This window comes from Lutra lutra, chromosome 11 (assembly GCF_902655055.1).
Source record: "Lutra lutra chromosome 11, mLutLut1.2, whole genome shotgun sequence".
In the NCBI taxonomy this organism is placed as follows: Eukaryota; Metazoa; Chordata; class Mammalia; order Carnivora; family Mustelidae; genus Lutra; species Lutra lutra.
This window is the reverse complement of record NC_062288.1, coordinates 76588240-76606312: the sequence shown is the minus strand read 5'-3', so window position 1 is coordinate 76606312 and position 18073 is coordinate 76588240. Positions and strand designations below refer to the sequence as shown.

General features: G+C 37.9%; 1 long non-coding RNA gene across 3 annotated transcripts in view; it reads left to right on the top strand.

The window, feature by feature from the left end:
* LOC125081021 (uncharacterized) overlaps positions 1–18073 on the top strand; it is an 88130-nt gene that overhangs the window by 23564 nt on the left and 46493 nt on the right. For 2 of the 3 annotated variants that reach the window (XR_007121561.1, XR_007121559.1), the window contains one exon: positions 5610–5739. The exons of the other annotated variant lie outside the window; for it this stretch is intronic. This is a non-coding gene — a long non-coding RNA (uncharacterized LOC125081021). Of the gene's footprint in view, positions 1–5609; positions 5740–18073 lie in introns of those variants that run through there. 3 annotated transcript variants of the gene reach the window in all.

Sequence of the window (18073 nt, the reverse complement as noted above, 5' to 3'; positions counted from 1 at the left end):
AATAATAGAGGTAGAGGGGAGGCAAAGATCATAATCAGAAAGTGTGAGGAAAGACACAAAGTATGAAAATATCATATAACATGTAATAATGCCATATATTTTTAGCAGACACACAGATAAAAGAATTATACAAACACACGTAGGTTGTATGCACCCAGTATAAGGAAACAGTGATCCTGGGGAAAAAAGGAGGGGACAGAGATGGGCCACTGCAGGGCTTTTAGTTGTCTTTGTCATTATTCTTCTCCAAATTATATTGGAAGTGAATACTTTGAAAGTAGTGACAGGACTCTGATTTCTAAGTTCCTGGATTCTTACGGGTCCTCTGAGAGCTCCATTACTCTTGACTTCCCACAGGGGTCAAGCCAGAACTGCATATTCTTGTATGAGGTTCACCTTGCTCTTCCCTCCTAGCATGCTATTGCCAACATTTGCCTAAAACCCAATTATTATACATTTTGGTTACCATGGATTCTGAGTCACATATTTTCTCTATCTTTTTTTTTAAAAAGATTTTATTTATTTATTTGACAGAGATCACAAGTAGGCAGAGAGGCAGGCAGAGAGAGAGGAAGGGAAGCAGGCTCCCTGCTGAGCAGAGAGCCCTATGTAAGGCTTGATCCCAGGACCCTGGGATCATGACCTGAACTGAAGGCAGAGGCTTTAACCCACTGAGCCACCCAGGTGCCCCATATTTTCTCTTAAGGAGAATGGTGTAATATATATATATTTGGTGTGATATTTTAACAAGTAAACTTTTTGGCCAATCAGTGACCCATATGCCGCGGGGGTGGGGGGGGGGGGACGTGGGGGTGGAGGTAATGGCCCTGGGAAGAGTTTATACTGTGCAGGAAGTAGAATGAATTAGAGAAAATCCAATAAAGCAGTGGGTGCATGGCAAAAATCGGCTACAATGCATGGGAAGGGGTTTTCCTAGTTATAATAAGGACTCTGTCCCCTATTCATACCTTTCCAGACCAGTGATTCTCAAAATGTTGTCACCAGTTCACAGCATCAGTATCACCTGGACCCCAAACTAGACCCTCTGAATCCAAAACTATGGGGCTGGTGCCAGCATTCTGTGTTGTACAAGCCCTCTAGGTGATTCTAAGACACACTAAAGTTTGGTAACCATTTCTCTGGACTCACTTCTTGTTGCCCACAATGAAGACAGGCCATTAAAAATCACCATCACACAAGGTGCCTGGGTGGCTCAGTGGGTTAAAGCCTCTGCCTTCGGCTCAGGTCATAATCTCAGGGACCTGGGATAGAGTCGCGAATCGGGCTTTCTGCTCAGCGGAGAGCCTGCTTCCCCCTCTCTCTCTGCCTGCCTCTCTGCCTACCTGTGATCTCTGTCTGTCAAATAAATAAATAAAATCTTAAAAAAAAAAATCACTGTCACTGTTGATTTGAATCAAAAAGAAGAAATGAGAGAACAAAGAGAGTCAACAAAACCCAAGTGAAGGACAGGCCTAAGCTAGTAATTGAAGTAAACTATTAGAGAGCACTAACAATAATGTAAACAAAATTAAACATAACGATTGAAAATTATAGAAAAACCTAAAATCAAGAAAAAGATCTAAGATAATGCTAAAATTAAAATGCAATAAAATAAGCTAAAAATTAAAACTAGAAGAAGGGGGAAATGAGTGAAACTTTCGATAAAAATAACATCTGCCCCATGTATCCTTCATACCAGGTGCTCTTCTAAGAAAGGTGACTCTTCTAACTCATGTAATTCTCTCAATAACCCCATCAGACAGAACCATTACTATTTCCATTTTATGGCAAGGGAAAGCAGGCACAGAAAGAGTAGGTACTTTGCCCAGAGTCATACAGCTTGTTAGGTAAAATGAAGAGCAAAAATCCAGCTAGGAGAGTGATAAAAAAAACATACCTACTAAGAGAGGCCAGTTAAAAATAAAAATAAAGCTCATGAGGTTAATGAGGTTAAAATGAAAGGTCAAGGGGCACCTGGGTGGCTCAGTCAGTTAAGTGTCTGACTCTTGATTTCAGCTCAGGTCATGATCTCAGGGTCCTAGGATTGAGTCCCACATCCCACTCTGTATTCAGCATGAAGTCTATTTGTCCCTCTCTCTCTGTTCCTCCCCTGGCACGCTCTCTCTCTCTCTCTCTCGAATAAATAACTAAATAAAGTCCTTAAAAAAATAATAAAATGAAAAGTCGAGAAGTAGAGGAGGAAAAATATACGTGTGGAAGCAAAGAGGAACAAGGTATGTAATGGAGTGTGGAGGTGGATGTGCTTTCCTAGGATCAGGGCGGGGGCTAAAGAAGAGTGTGGAGAGTCTGGCACACCCTCATGGCTTCCCTATCATTTGACCCCCTCTTCAGGACTTTTCAGCTCTCCACTGAAGCTGGAAGCAGATCTTCTCCTACCAACAAATATCCTTTCAGTACAAATACCTTACCTGTTACTGTGCTGGGGCCTCATTTGGTTCTTTTTTAGCAAAAGTGGAAACCTTTGCTTTGTCCTGGCTAATTGGGAGTTAATTTGCTTTGTCTCAGTTGAAGATTTTTGTTTTGTTTTGTCTGAATCTTGGGAATGATGGCGTCAGTGCTTCTGAAGACACAAAATTTCCACTCACCATTCATCAGAGAGAAGAACCTGACTGAAGCTCATTGAAAAAACTACTAAGAGTATCTGAGTTTCAGGACGATTAGAATAGGTTTTTTCTATTTTAAGTTTTGTTAAGTGTGTTTCCCCCTGCTCATTTCTTATTCTGACTCTTCAGTGAAGAGGAACTGTAATGATGGTCCACGAACAAGGACAGAATATTAGGGCAGCTCACATCCCAGCAAGCCACCTGTCTTGGAGGTGAAGAGAGAAGAACGAGGGTGCATCCACATGTGTCCTGGCTTGTAGACCTAGGATGAACTGCCTAAAGCGACAGCTAACAAGAAATGGTTGGCTTGAAAGGCAGTGGGGAGTTTCAGGGTTTGCTCTCCTCTAGGAGAAGACCAAAGAGGGGTGGATTCCTTCCTCAGCACAGATGATCAAAGCTTTGTGAAACACTAAGTCAAAACTGCGATTGGGGGCAGCTATCACTATGAAGTATAAAACTGATACTTGTACTACTTTAGAAAAAAAAAACGTTTAGAATTAATGTTCTCTTGAACTAAAATGGAAAAAAGAAATATTGGGAATAATAAAACTGAAAGGGAAAGATTAATTGTGTGATATTAAATGATTTAGAGTACATACATTTTAGTTAATGAATAACACTTTGATTAGGTAATATCTATATAAAGTACAAAGAATTTTCAACTACCAACAAATATACTGTTAAGATGAATTTTCCTTCCCACTCCTATTCTCTGGTTCTCTGGGTTTTTCCATTCAGGAGGCAATGAAATATATATTGTCAAATTTTGTTCAAAGATTTTTTAAAGAAATACATTTTTAAAGTTTATTTATTTAGTAATCTCTACCCCCAATGTGGAGCTCAAACTTACGAACCCGAAATCAAGAGTCATATGCTCTTCTGACTGAGCTAGCAGGGTGCCCTGTATTCAAAGATTTTAAAATGTTTTGAGTTGATCAATTATTTTACAGTTAATTTTCTTTTCAGAGAGGGGTACATTATGGATTGCCTTATGACAATAAGTACGTAAGATTGCCTTATGACAAATTTCCTGGTCACTTAGCCTCTACTTTACTTGACAATTGCCAAAAAAAACAACCTTTCCTCTGCATTAGCACTGAAGAACCAATATTTCCTCTGAAATAGAATTTTCCAGATCTTGGGATGAACATATACGTAGAATCTGGGATATCTTTTGCTGTTAGATACAGCTTGACAAAGGGATTTTTAATAAAATATATTAGAGGATGCCATAAGATTAGCCTTAAAAAAATGAGAGTGGGAATAATAATGGTGACTGTTATTTGTCTAGTATCTACCGTGTGTGGAGTCTTTCAGTGCATTACTTCTGATTTTGAAGCTGGTAAATTAACAGAAATTCTGAAAGGTAAACATTATCATGCCTGTTTTAAGATTGAGTAACTTACCAAAGCTCTATAGTTGGTAATAGCCAAAATTTAAACTCAGGCATTTCCAGTTCCAGTTTCTCTTTTACCATATTCTCATATTGGTGCATGGTACTTCTTAAAAGGGGATGGCATGTGAAATTGCTAAGATCAAAAGGAGGAAAGAAAAGGGATCAATGTAGGAAAACATTTAAGGAGAAACCATGACCTTCAAAGAAGGCCAGGTTATTCAAAAAGTCTGGGCTTTTGTTAAAAAGAACTATTCCATGATTTATATAGCATCACAAGCTAATATTTCCCCTTTTACTAGAGTCATTTCCTCTAGTATTTATGAGGATTATGTTGTCTCGGTAGATCTCCTTTGGGAGGAGGACTTTTTTTTTTTTTTCCTCTCTCTCCTTACTGAATGTTTGTGCTGTTGTATCTGCAGTTTCCAGTGTTGGTTCACCTGGACCTGGATACTCTGTAACTAATTCCTGAACAATTAAGCTGAAGGGTAACAATATTAGATGCAAGATCTCCACACTGGCGCTAAGCTTTATGGTTCCTGTTGGGGCATCTGTGAGAGAATATTCTAATGGTTTGCCAAGAAAAAGACTATAATAGTTACCCATTGTTGCATTTTAGTTACCCTAAAATGTAATGGTTTAAAGCAGCATTCAATGTGGTACAGTTCCTGTGGGTAGGGAATCCACGTGCCTCTGGTTCAGGGTCTTTCAGAGGTTTGCAGTTGAGGGGTTGGCTGGGGCTGTAGTCCTCTCCAGGCTTGACTGTGGGAAGATCTCCTTGCATACTCATTCATGTGGCTGCTGGTTGGAGACATCAGTTCTCTGCCACACGAGGCTCTTCATAGGGCAGCTCACAGCGTGGCAGCTGATTCCCTAAGAACAAGCAAGCAAGAGAACGAGAAAGGGTGCTTAACCTAGAATGACAGTTTTTTTGTAATTCAGTCTTGGGAATTACATGCCATCCCATATGTTGTGTTCTCTTTGGTTCTATTCCTTATAGACAGGTCAATAAATCCTCCCTATAGTCAAGGGGAGGGGATGGCCCAAGAACAGATTAGCAGTCACGATACAGGGATCCTTGGAGGCTGTATCCAAGGGTGCCCACGAAAAAGACACTATACTCTCATTGCCTGCTCCTTTAGAACCTGTTTACTACTTTGTTCCTCCTTTTAAACTGTATATTCTATTTTAAAAAGGGGGGGGCTGTGTCTCTTTTGTTTACTAACAAATGTGATGCCTAATATATAGTCAATAAATGTTTAATAAATGAGTAGGTTAAAAGATAAATTTTAGAAGTGGTTATGGTTATAATTCTCATACAAGTTAATGTCTGTCGGATTTTTACTTAACTCACTAATTAATGAGAGAACAAGGAAGATATTATAAACCACTCAAATGAAAATTCAGAGTACCAACTATTTACTGTCAGATAAGGAACACCGAGATGAATTTTTTGAATGGGTGCAAACTAGCCAAAAGCAATATTTGCAGGACTATAATTAGTGACATTCACTGGACACAATTTGCATTTCTATGGCTAGAAATTGTTCTGATTACTAATAGTTTTCTATAATTAACTTCTCTCTCTACAGTGTTGTAAAGTAAGATGGTTGAAGGCAAAGGCAGAGATTACCTGTATTGATGAACTAGACAGTGTGCTCACTAAGTTTCAAAATCTTCCAGAACTTTTTCTTGCAAGTGAATGCTACAGGTGGAGAAAATGCCAGGTAAGAGGATAGTCTTAGCTCTTTTCTCTTCAAATTCATATAAGCAGTTAGGATACGTAATTAGGACTTAAAATTCCTTGATTACTAAAGAACATTTTAAACATGTTAGAATATCATAGATGGCTCTGCCCACGTTCACAATGTTATTATTCCTTTATACACAGCTCTTGACCTTGTGGGATGGAGAGTATCTCTGGCAGTAGAGAGCAGAACCAAACTATTTCAGTTCTTCAGGGATTGATGGGGTCCTGTGGTAGATTCTAGGGTCTGCGAGATCCAGGGTTCCGTCCGCAAATGCCAAACGTAGGTGGACCAGCTACATAAAAATCTTGGTGGGGAGTATGTGACTGTCAGGGGGTTATGTCTTTGTCAAAAATTTTTACTCATGGGCTCTATCCTAAACCTACTAAATGTAAATGTATTAAAGTGAGGCCTAAATAATCTTAAGTACTCCTCGTGTCATTCTGTGTGACTGATTTTATTATGCACTAGTCTAGATCACTTCTCATTCATGGTTCTGTGGCTCTGACCAAAATGCATCTAAAGAGTTTACGGAGGCTTTGAGTCTACCAGGGATAAATTATAGATGGCTTTCTCTTTGAGTCTTTCCAGGTGAATATGGGAATAAAGATCCTTGAGAATGCATATTATGCTATCAACTTAGCTGTAAAATCATTACAGAAAAAAAAAAAAAAGAAAATAACAAGAGGTGCCACCACAGATCTCTTGCTATATCCTCAAATCATAAACACGGCTATTATAGAATTAACTAATTTTCATAGCCTCAGTAAAAAGCCTTTTGATAGTATCCACCTGTGAAAGTTTCAACAGATATTTGCAGAATATCCTCCTAGGTCCTACTGGAATAAGAGAACGACAATTACTTACATTTTTTTCTACCATGCAGATATTGCTGAATCATTTCAGTATACTCAAAATGCTACAACTATTTGAAATTCAAATGAACATTTTCCATCTGTAGTCTTCATTAACATTGTAATGGTATGATTTCAGTTGTTTCTGTTGATGAATATTAGTTTTCTTGAGCTTTATACCCACTAGTTTTAATTTTGTAGTCCATAAAGTGTAACAGGTAATCTGATTTAGATTTTATATATATATATATATATATATATATATATATATATATATATATATAAACTGTATATTTGTATATATATTATATTTACTGTATGTAAATCATAGAGTGAGAACAGACTTTAGAATGATTAATTCCAATATCCTTATCAGAAAGGGGAATGGTTATGGACTGAATTGTGTCCCTGCAAATTCATATGTCGAAGTCTAATTCCCAGTACCTCAGAATGTGACTGTGTTTGCAGACAAAATCTTCAAATAGGTAATTAAATTAAAGTGAAGTCATTAGGGTAATTCCATATGAAATGTGTTCTGATGAGAGGAAGTTTGGACACAGGCATTATCTTAGTCTGGCTGGGCTGCTATAACAAATTATCATAGACTGGGTGGCTTATAAACAACAGAAATTTATTTCTCATGGTTTTGGAGGCTGGGAAGTCCAAGATCAGTGAACCAGCAGATTTGGTGTCTGGTGAGGATCAGCTTCCTGGTTCACAGACTGCTGTCTTTTTGCCATGTCCTCGTTGGTGAAAGGGGCAAAGGCTCTCTGTGGTCTCTTGTATAAGGTCACAAATTCCATTCATGAGGGCAATACCCTCATCAACTAATCACCTCCCTAAGTACCCCCAACCTAAACCATCACATTGAGGATTAGGATTTCAACATATGAATTCTGGGGGGACACAAACATTTGTGTATAACAGGCATGTACAGAGGGAAGATAATGTGAAGACACAGGGAGAAGATGGCCATCTGCAAAGGAAGGAGAAAGGACTCAGAGGTGACTAACTCTGCTGATGACCTCAATGTGGGACTTTTATCTTCCAAAACTGTGAGAGAATAAATTGTTCTTGTTTAAGCAACAGCACTTCGTTATTGCAACTGTAACAAAATAACATGGGAACCAAATTGCCCAAGGTTAAAGAACCAGTTAGCTGTAGGACTGAGACTGAAGTGTCCAGGTCTTCTGCCTCTCAGTTTGGTATGTTTTCCTTTTTGTTGTAATGCTATTAATACATGAAAAATTAATTATTAAAAAGCTTTAGTTATGCAAAATCATAGGACCGTAACAGAGTAGTTTGAAGATTGTTATTGTTCTTCATTAACTTTCAACATTAGATGGTCTTAACAAATGTTGGATATCAGCATGGGATGCACATTAAGTGTAACACACTTAATGCCTGAAATCCTAGACTAAGGATTGTGCCATTTCAAATATACAGAGCCTATTAAAAATGAAAAACTTCGACACTTGCTGTTATAATAATCTCATCTTGGCCTCACTTCTGCTTACCAGTTTCTCAGCTTACTTTCATACATGCTGTGTGTAGTGTCTGCAGTCCCACAACTTTCTCTCTATGTAATTTGAATCCAGCTTCATGCTACATTGCAGATAGCTTTTTAGCCTGTAGTTCTAGCTGAGAACTTAAGATCTGGTGCTCAGGGGTTTAAACACAATCTTCAGGATTCTTTGACAGAGCAAGAATTTTTCTTGACAACCTTAGAATTTTGTTCTTTCCATACTTCATCTCTAATTTGCCTACCAACTTAAAGTAAGGACCCTAAGGTAATTATTGAATTCAGTTTTATAAAGTCATTAGGATCTTCCTCAATCATGAATAAAAAGCACATGGAGAATGTGTGTTGTTAAAGTAAAGCCACAAGTCCTGCAGCACAAGTGTTAGGTCAAGTGGCCAGATAAAACACAGGATGCCCAGTGCAATGTTTGGGACATACTTACACTAAAAAATTATTCATTGTTTTGCTGAATTTGGAATTTAATCGAGTGTTCTATATTTTATTTGATAAACCTGACAACCCTAAATTTTATGTGATTTAATAATAGATTAAATACCAGGATTTCACCATGTAATGAAGGACCCCAGAACTTTCTCTTCCTAAGCTATGCAGAGAAGGTTGTGTTAAGCACATTTGATGCTTAGTTTCTCAAAATGGAGACCCACTTATTGGAGAAGAAGTGATATAAATAAGAAATAGATTATTAATTAACATCTTATAAAAACTACCAAACTAACTTATTTATAAAGGAAGACCAAGTTATTGCTTATTGCACTAAAGGAGGTCACTATATTGGCTGTGCTTTGGAAGTGTCTCAGGAAGGGAAGGTGAAAGGCAGGGTATTTGTAAAGGTTGGGGAATCTAGTGTAAGGCAGGTCTTTCAATGTGGCAAGAGGGCTGATTAGGATTGGGCAGAGTTTATGAAATAATAGTTTAGGACTGGTGGACCCAACAATGAAGGGGTTTAAAGTTAGCCTTGAAGAATTAACAACCTTTGATGAGACTGATGAATGATCTATTAACTCTGATGAGGGCAAGTTTAGTGGTTGAGTATTTGGATAAATGGATTTTTAGAAAGTTCTTATAATAAAAAATAAACAACAAATAACAAAAGCAACAATAACAGTATTAAAACAATGAATTCAAAGTTGATTTGGAATTTCATCTTCTGGAGCAAGAATTTTGTGAACACTGAGTGCTCTGTAGTAAAGTCATCTTTATGTAGTCAGAAAGCTGCATAGCCATAAATCATTGGTTCTCTAAGCGTGGTCCAAGGAGCACTGGGATCCTGAGATCCTTTGAGAATTTCAACAGAGTTGTCTCTTTTCCAACTGCATGTCTATATGAGGCCACATGTTCTTGATAAATTTCAACCAATACAACATATTTCAAGGACTGAACCAGATGAGAACCTCTCTTCTATTCAGCCAGACATTAGGGATTTGCAAAAATGTTAAGCACTGCTGTTTTTCTTGCATTTTTTGGTTGTGATTGTCAAGAACTCTAAAGGGTCTGAGGTTTTACTCTACTTGCAAGTTAACAGATTAGCTTACCACCATTTAATGGAAGGCTGGCTGAAGACATGAAGCTCCTATGTCAGAATTTAACGACTTTATTATTCACAGCAAAACCATAGCCAGGGTGTCGGTATGTTTACATCAGTTTCCCCTAGTGAGGACAAGTCCCACAGGGGCAGCACAGCCAGGCCTGGATGGATGCCTGGACACAGAGTGGTTGCATAACAGGAGAAGCAGACTGAGCATGGGGGGCCTACCATTCATAGCTGGCAGTAAGCAAGCTTGCTTTCTGTCCTGGAGGGAGACCCTGCTTTACCCTGCAGGGCTACTTACTGCCTATACAACCATGAGGAAACATAAGTAAAGAGCCGTCAGAGCATTGCCTTCTTGACACACATAGCAAGTTGTCTTGAAGCATGAGACATTTATGAAGGCATGTTGTTTAGCAGTTATTTTTCATAAAGATATTTGTTACCATATACATGTATTGCTTTTAAATGATATATAAACTTTTCTCCGTTTTAGTTTGTAATTGGTAAATATCAACAGTTATAATCCCTGTAAAACTTGCTCTTTGGGATCCTCAGTAATATTTTTTGAGAACATGAAGATGTTGGTGCCTGGGTGGCTCAGTTGGTTAAGCAATGGCCTTCGGCTCAGGTCGTGATCCAGGAGTCCCAGGATCAAGTCCTGCCTCAGGCTTCCTGCTCAGCAGGGAGTCTCTTTCTCCCTTTAACACTCCTGGTCTTATGCTCTCTCTCTCTCTCTCTCAAATAAATAAATAAAATTTTTAAAAAAAAATGAATATGAAGATATCCTAAGACCCAAAGTTTGAAAATTCTATTGCGGATAGTTTTATTTCTTACCATTATAATCCTCTTAGTTCCTTCATCTTAATCCTAGAGATCATTTCTTTATTGCTGCCAAGGAATGCAAATAGGTTTTTGTACTACTCGAGAAGAAGCTTTTTTATTTTTATTTTTTATTTAAAAAAAAAATTTTTTTAAGATTTTATTTATTTATTTGACAGAGATCACAAGTAGGCAGAGAGTCAGTCAGAGAGAGAGAGGAGGAAGTAGGCTCCCCACTGAGCAGAGAGCCCGATGCAGGGCTCAATCCCAGGACCCTGAGATCATGACCCGAGCCGAAGGCAAAGGCTTAACCCACTGAGCCACCCAGGCACCCTGAGAAGAAGCCTTTCTAATTGTTTCCTTGATACCTCACCACTGCTGGTCCCCATTGCACTGTTTGTTCCAGAGAGATTTTCCATCAAAGGCCCTGCTACCTGGATTTTGCAGGGGGGCTTTCGGCTTTTTATCCCTCACTACTTGGTGTCAGGATGGGAAGAGTCAGGTCTGAACTTTGGCAGAGTGACATATGCCATTAGTTAATTTTTCAGGTCTCTTTTATTAGAAATCCTCTGAACAGTTTTTATTTGTTTTTCCTTTGGATTTTTCTTTGTTCTTCATGTTTATTTAGGAAAACTTCCTTTCTCTCAAATTTGTCTGACAGGACTCTTTGGACATTTTTTGTTATGTATATTTATCCCTTATGTATTTATATAGAATGTGTGAGATACACATATATATCACAGAACTCCTTGGCCAGGTTTGTATTTTGATAGCACAGGTCCTCTCAGTTGTTTTGTCTCCTTTCTTGTTGCATTTTCCCAGGGCAAGACATCCCAAGGTTTTGTTACAAAATAGCCACTTAATGATGCCTTAGCACTTCTAGAAAATGGTAACATTAAAATTTGTACGGCAATATATGAAATTTACTTTCTAACTTACACATGTGTATAATATTTCTTTAACAATGAGCAGGTATTATCTTTTTCAAGCAAAAAAATATACTTAATTAGAGAAATGGAAAAGAGGTTTTTAAAAAATATAATAATTAGTTGGAAGCATAGACTTTGAATGCCTTCATTTCAAATTCAAATGGACTAGATTGCAGTTTTCTTAAGTTCAGAAATTATGTCTTATTCTTCTTGCCATCCTGAACACCTAAGAAAGTGTCTGAGCATACCATGGGTGCTTGATAAGTGCTTATTAAAGAGATGAATAATAACAAAAATTTTTCAAGTGCTAGTTTCGCAAAGTCATAAAACATCCTTATGGAAGTATCTTCTTACTAGGTCATTTGAACTTCACTATTCAGACTTCTAAATTCCTGAACAAAATTCTGAGACTGAATTCATACAAAATTCCATAACTGAATATATCCAAACTATTCAGCTGAACCATCTAAAAATTCTTTTTCTGTAGAATGGTCAAATAATAGCTCTTCCATGTGATTTATCCTAAATGATTCTTAGTCAGTGTTAATTTTTTTTGTTGTATATAATTTAGTAGAGGAAAATAGGGCAAAGAAAACAGGTAGCTGATCCCTTAAATGAAACAGCCTCATTGTGCTTCTGTATTGCTGTAAAGGGGTTAGATTTGGGCTGGGGAGAAGGTGCTAGGTGAGGACACTGTGACACACAGTAATGATTTTGGCTTCTGCTTGGAGCAAAACATGAAGTTGATGGGGGATTGGGAGCCGAAGAACGATAACATTTATCTTACATTGAATAGGTTCTGTCCGCCTTCTGTGTGTGGGGTTGGGGGGCAGTGTGGAAGCAGGGTGACCCTTTACAGTAAGCTGCACAAAAGATGACATCAGCTTGGTGAATGAGGTAGCAGCAGAGTGGGAGGAAGTGGTAGGACTGTGGATCTATTTTGAAGGTGCAGCTGGCAGTATTTGCCTATAGATTGGACATGGGTGTGGGAAAGAGAAGAGTCAAGAATGACTCTGAGGATTTTGGCTTGAGTTACTGGAAGAACCTTACAAACCAATTAAATAATGATGAACGTCTCAGCTGAAAAATAGATTACGATATAATTGAACTTAATCAAAAAGTGATTTTTTTAAGGCAGTTTATTTTTAGCAGACCTTTTATTGAAGATAAGTGTACAAATCCTAAGTGTATAGCTGGACGCATTTTCACATAGTGAACAAAGCACATCCACATAACCAGATCACAAAACAGAACATCACTTGCACGCAAGGAAACGCAACCCCCCCCAACCCGAGGTAATTATTCTTAAAATTAACTCTGTATTTAACTCTGTTAAACCTCTTCTGCATAGCAAATGATGTCGAGCAACAGACCACAGAGTAAGAGGTATCTTCAGAAATTAGGAGAGGAGGAGTTTAAGAAACCTACCCACAATCGTGTGATGGGAATTAGTCATCCACTTGATCTCATGAAATTCATACTGAAAAGCTCTTTCCTAATAATACAACATGAGACAGACACAAAGTAAAAATAGATACATTTTCTGCATAGATGTCAAAATTAGGAAGTTCACTAAAAAGTTGTTAAGAAAAAAAAAGGAACCCTGAGTTGACAAAAAAGAAACTTTGAAAAACTGAAGTTGGCTATACTAAGGTCCAATGATCTGTACTTTTAAATTAAAACATTCCTTATTTGGGCAAAAATGAACTATTGGGATTTTATCAAGATCAAAAGCTTTTGCACAGCAAAGGAAACAGTTAACAAAACCAAAAGACAACTGACAGAATGGGAGAAGATATTTGCAAATGACATATCAGATAAAGGGCTAGTGTCCAAAATCTATAAAGAACTTAGCAAACTCGACACCCAAAGAACAAATAATCCAATCAAGAAATGGGCAGAGGACATGAACAGACATTTCTGCAAAGACATCCAGATGGCCAACAGACACATGAAAAAGTGCTCCACATCACTCGGCATCAGGGAAATACAAATCAAAACCACAATGAGATATCACCTCACACCAGTCAGAATGGCTAAAATTAACAAGTCAGGAAATGACAGATGCTGGCGAGGATGCGGAGAAAGGGGAACCCTCCTACACTGTTGGTGGGAATGCAAGCTGGTGCGACCACTCTGGAAAACAGCATGGAGGTTCCTCAAAATGTTGAAAATAGAACTACCCTATGACCCAGCAATTGCACTGCTGGGTATTTACCCTAAAGATACAAACGTAGTGATCCAAAGGGGCACGTGCACCCAAATGTTTATAGCAGCAATGTCTACAATAGCCAAACTATGGAAAGAACCTAGATGTCTATCAACAGACGAATGGATAAAGAAGAAGTGGTATATATACACAATGGAATACTATGCAGCCATCAAAAGAAATGAAATCTTGCCATTTGCGATGACGTGGATGGAACTAGAGGGTATCATGCTTAGCGAAATAAGTCAGTCGGAGAAAGACAACTATCATATGATCTCCCTGATATGAGGGAGAGGAAATGCAACATGGGGGGTTAAGGGGGTAGGAGAAGAGTAAATGAAACAAGATGGGATTGGGAGGGAGACAAACCATAAGTGACTCTTAATCTCACAAAACAAACTGAGGGTTGATGGGGGGAGGGGGGTTGGGGGGGTGGGATTATGGACATTGGGGAGGGTATGTGCTATGGTGAGTGCTGTGAAGTGTGTAAACCTGGCGATTCACAGACCTGTACCCCTAGGGATAAAAATATATGTTTATAAAAAATAAAATTAAAAAAAAAAAAAAAACAAAACATTCCTTATCTGGAAAGCTTGGTGAAAGCAAGGATCAAAGTAAGAGGATTTAGAAGATGCTGAGTCTGAAAACTGGACTTAGAACACAGAAACTAAGTTACAGTTTTTCTCAGAAGTTACATATGAAGAAATCTATGAGCCAACATGAGTGTGTGAAGGACGGGAGGTGGAAGGGGCAGGAAAACTAAGAAATGAAATTAAATTTCCAGGTGACAGTTTCAGCCTCCTCCCCTTTCTACCAAATACCTTGGAATTAAAAATCTTGCATTAGAAAAAGAAGAGGCCTTGATATTGGAAATAATATAGGAAATTGTTTATTGCTGATTGGAAAAAGGCACAGGAATACATTTATGCAAATAAAATTTTTTTTCTTCTTAGACAATATGAAAGGAAAAAGAATCATTTTAGACCTCCAAGAAATGACCAGAATTTGTCCAAAGCCAGTTAAGGACCTTTTAGTGATTAGCAGAAAGCAGCAGAGCAAGCCTTAAATTGTAACCAAAGAAAGACTCCATCAATATGTATTGATCCCTATTCTGCCCAGAGACACTATACTACTTATTAATATACCTAACTTTCTTTGAGTTATCTTTCTTAATTTTACAGGCTGGGTTTCATTATTTTGCATCTGAGGTCGTGTCTTCTGAAGTCATTTAATAGGCATGACAGTTTAATGCCTAAAGCCAGAAAACAGAGACATGAGTTGTATCATACCTTGATAAATTATCTAGATAATTTATCTCTAAAAGGCCAACTTAAAAAGATACTCGTACTTAGCATCCTCCCAAAGAGGTTCTTGAAATTAGATCTCCATCTAAACAAATGGTAATCATCATGCTTTTATGAATTACCCAAATGAGACTCATTATGTAAAGTGTTTTATAATCAGAAAATCTTTCAACATTTCTAACTCTTTTGGTTTATTTTACCTATTTATTCTAAGTGATGATTGTGTCTACACACTTGTGTATCATCTTAATGTAAAGACACCATGGCCATCAGAAAATTTAGGCATATTCCAGTGATGTCTGTAAATCTTTCAGTTGTGTTCATGGAGCTGTCCACTCTTCCTATTTTATTAATATTCTAATCGTCTTCACAAGTACTTATAGATACATCTTCTTTCCAATACCAGCCTGAATAGCCTGCATGGCTATTGATGGCAAGAGCAGTATGAATTTTGTTTACCACTATATTCCAGTTGGCAACCATACAAAGTTGGGCATAAAGTTGGTACCTCATCAATATTTGTTGAGAGAATAAGTGAATGAATATCAAACTTGTGGAGGCCACCATGCACTGGTGAGAAACCAACCGTAATAATACCCTGAAGTTTGTCTTTATTTTTCTTCGCTCTTCTGGCATTGATACCATCCACCCACAGCATTCTGTCAGGAAGCCTATCAGAAGACTGGGAAACATGGAAGTTTAAATCACCCAAGCTGTGTTTGCCATGTGCACTTATGCCAAGCCTGGCGATACACCTGGCTCCGCCTCAAATATCCATGTGTTACTGCAGACACATAATGATGTGAGTGGGATTGCGTGTGAACATGCTCTTGAAATTTTTGAAATAAGAAATATTTTAGTGCAACCACATTCACTCATCTTTCACTTGATTTCAGATCCCTGTCTCTGAAAATGCTATTTTGTAGCCACAGAATTTCTACCAAAACTAAAGGAAGTGAAAGGCATGGATGGTACCCTGTTTTCCTTGGAACCATCTCTATCAGTTGTCCAATAGTCTGTTAAAAAAAGAAAAAAAACAAAATCTTATGATGAGTATTTCTAAGGTTGTTTTGATTCCTCCTACCTCCCCTACCCCAATTAGTCAGCAAAAAAGGAAAGAATGTCAATATTTGTTAAGTGTCCCCATGTGACAGACATCTTCTATGTAGGATCTAATTTAACTTTGCAACAATGCTAGCATGTAGGTCTTACTTACCTAATTTGCATATGAGACTACTAGAAATGGAAATTAACTGCCCAAGGGCACATAGCTAATTGAACATCAGAAGTAGGATGTGAATCTGCCTGTTTTATTCTAAAATCTTTTCAATATCCTCAACATCTCAGTGCAATAAGTGTGTGGTGGAATTCACAGAACTCTGATAGAGATCTCAAATTCATTTAAGCATCTTTTTTTCCTCACCTGTATTTTCATTACTCTGCTGTTGGCAGATTTTTTTAATGGGGAGAGTGGGTAATGTGGAGACTCCACTATGGGAAATTTTTTAAAAAGTAATAACATGTAATTAAAAACTGTACGTGTGTTTAAGTATCTGTTTTGCCTTTTCAGTTTCCCAGCTTATTTAGTTCTAAAAGACAGAATTATTGAAATAAACTTTTCAGTGTGTAGAAACATTCACTCAAGAAAAAGGTTCCTTGGTCTTAAAAATATTTTTGTTGGAGCAACATAGAAAGGTACCACAGAAGCCTATTTGAACAAATTACTTGAATCAGCAGCTCTGTACAGACACAGCTTGAAAGATTCATGAATTCAGGTATACATTTTAAAAGGAGACCTAACATTTCAGGGTTCCAGTCCTGTTTGGAGGCATACCTTAAATAAACATTTATTGTACCCTACTGTTTTCTGACTATGACTAGTTTCTTAAAATGTTGAAACAATGAACTTACCTTTGCACAGGACACATGCATAATCTTTCCCAGGAGTTATCTGGGCTGGGGATTAGATAGAATTTCATTGTCTATTATTTCCATGAAATTCAGGTTTAAAAAAAAAACAACCCTTTTTATTTTATTTTATTTCTTTTCAGTGTTCCAGCATTCATTGTTTATGTACCACACCCAGTGCTCCATGCAATACATGTCCTCCTTGATACCCACCACCAGGCTCATACAACTCCTCATTCCCCTCCCCTCCAAAACCCTCAGTTTGTTTCTCCGAGTCCACAGTCTCTCATGATTTGTCTCCCCCTCCGATTTCCCCCAATTCACTTCTCCTCTCCAACTCCCAATGTCCTCCGTATTATTCCTTATGCTCCACAGGTAAGTGAAACCATATGATAATTGACTGTCTCTGCTTGACTTATTTCACTCAGCATAATCTCCTCCAGTCCCATCCATGTTGATAAAGAAGTTGGGTATTCCATTGTATATGCGGGCCATATTTTCTTTATCCATTCATCTGTTGAAGGGCATCTTGGCTCTTTCCACAGTTTGGCGACTGTGGCCATTGCTACTGTGAACATTGGGGTAATGGCCTTTCTTTTTACTACATCTGTATCTTTGGGGTAAATACCCAGTAGTACAATTGCAGGGTCATAGGGAAGCTCTATTTTTAGTTTCTGGAGGAATCTCCACACTGTTTTCCAAAGTGGCTGCACCAACTTGCATTCCCATCAGCAACACTTGTTTTTTCCTGTCCTGTTAATTTTGGCCATTCTAACTGGTGTAAGGTGGTATCTCAATGTGGTTTTGATTTGAATCTTCCTGATGGCTAATGATGATGAACAATTTTTTTATGTGTCTGTTAGCCACTTGTATGTCTTCTTTGGAGAAATATCTGTTCATATCTTCTTTCCATTTTTCGACACGATTATCTGTTTTGTGTGCGTGGAGTTTGAGGAGTTCTTTACAGATCTTGGATATCAGCCCTTTGTCTGTAGTGTCATTTGTGAATATCTTCTCCCATTCCATGGGTTGCCTCTTTGTTTTGTTGATGGTTTCCTTTGCTATGTAGAAACTTTTGATATTGATGAAGTCCCAAAAGTTCATTTTCGCTTTTGTTTCCTTTGCCATTGGAGACATATCTTGAAAGCAGTTGCTGTGGCTGATGTCAAAGATGTTACTGCCTATGTTCTCCTGTAGGATTTTTCTTTTTTTTT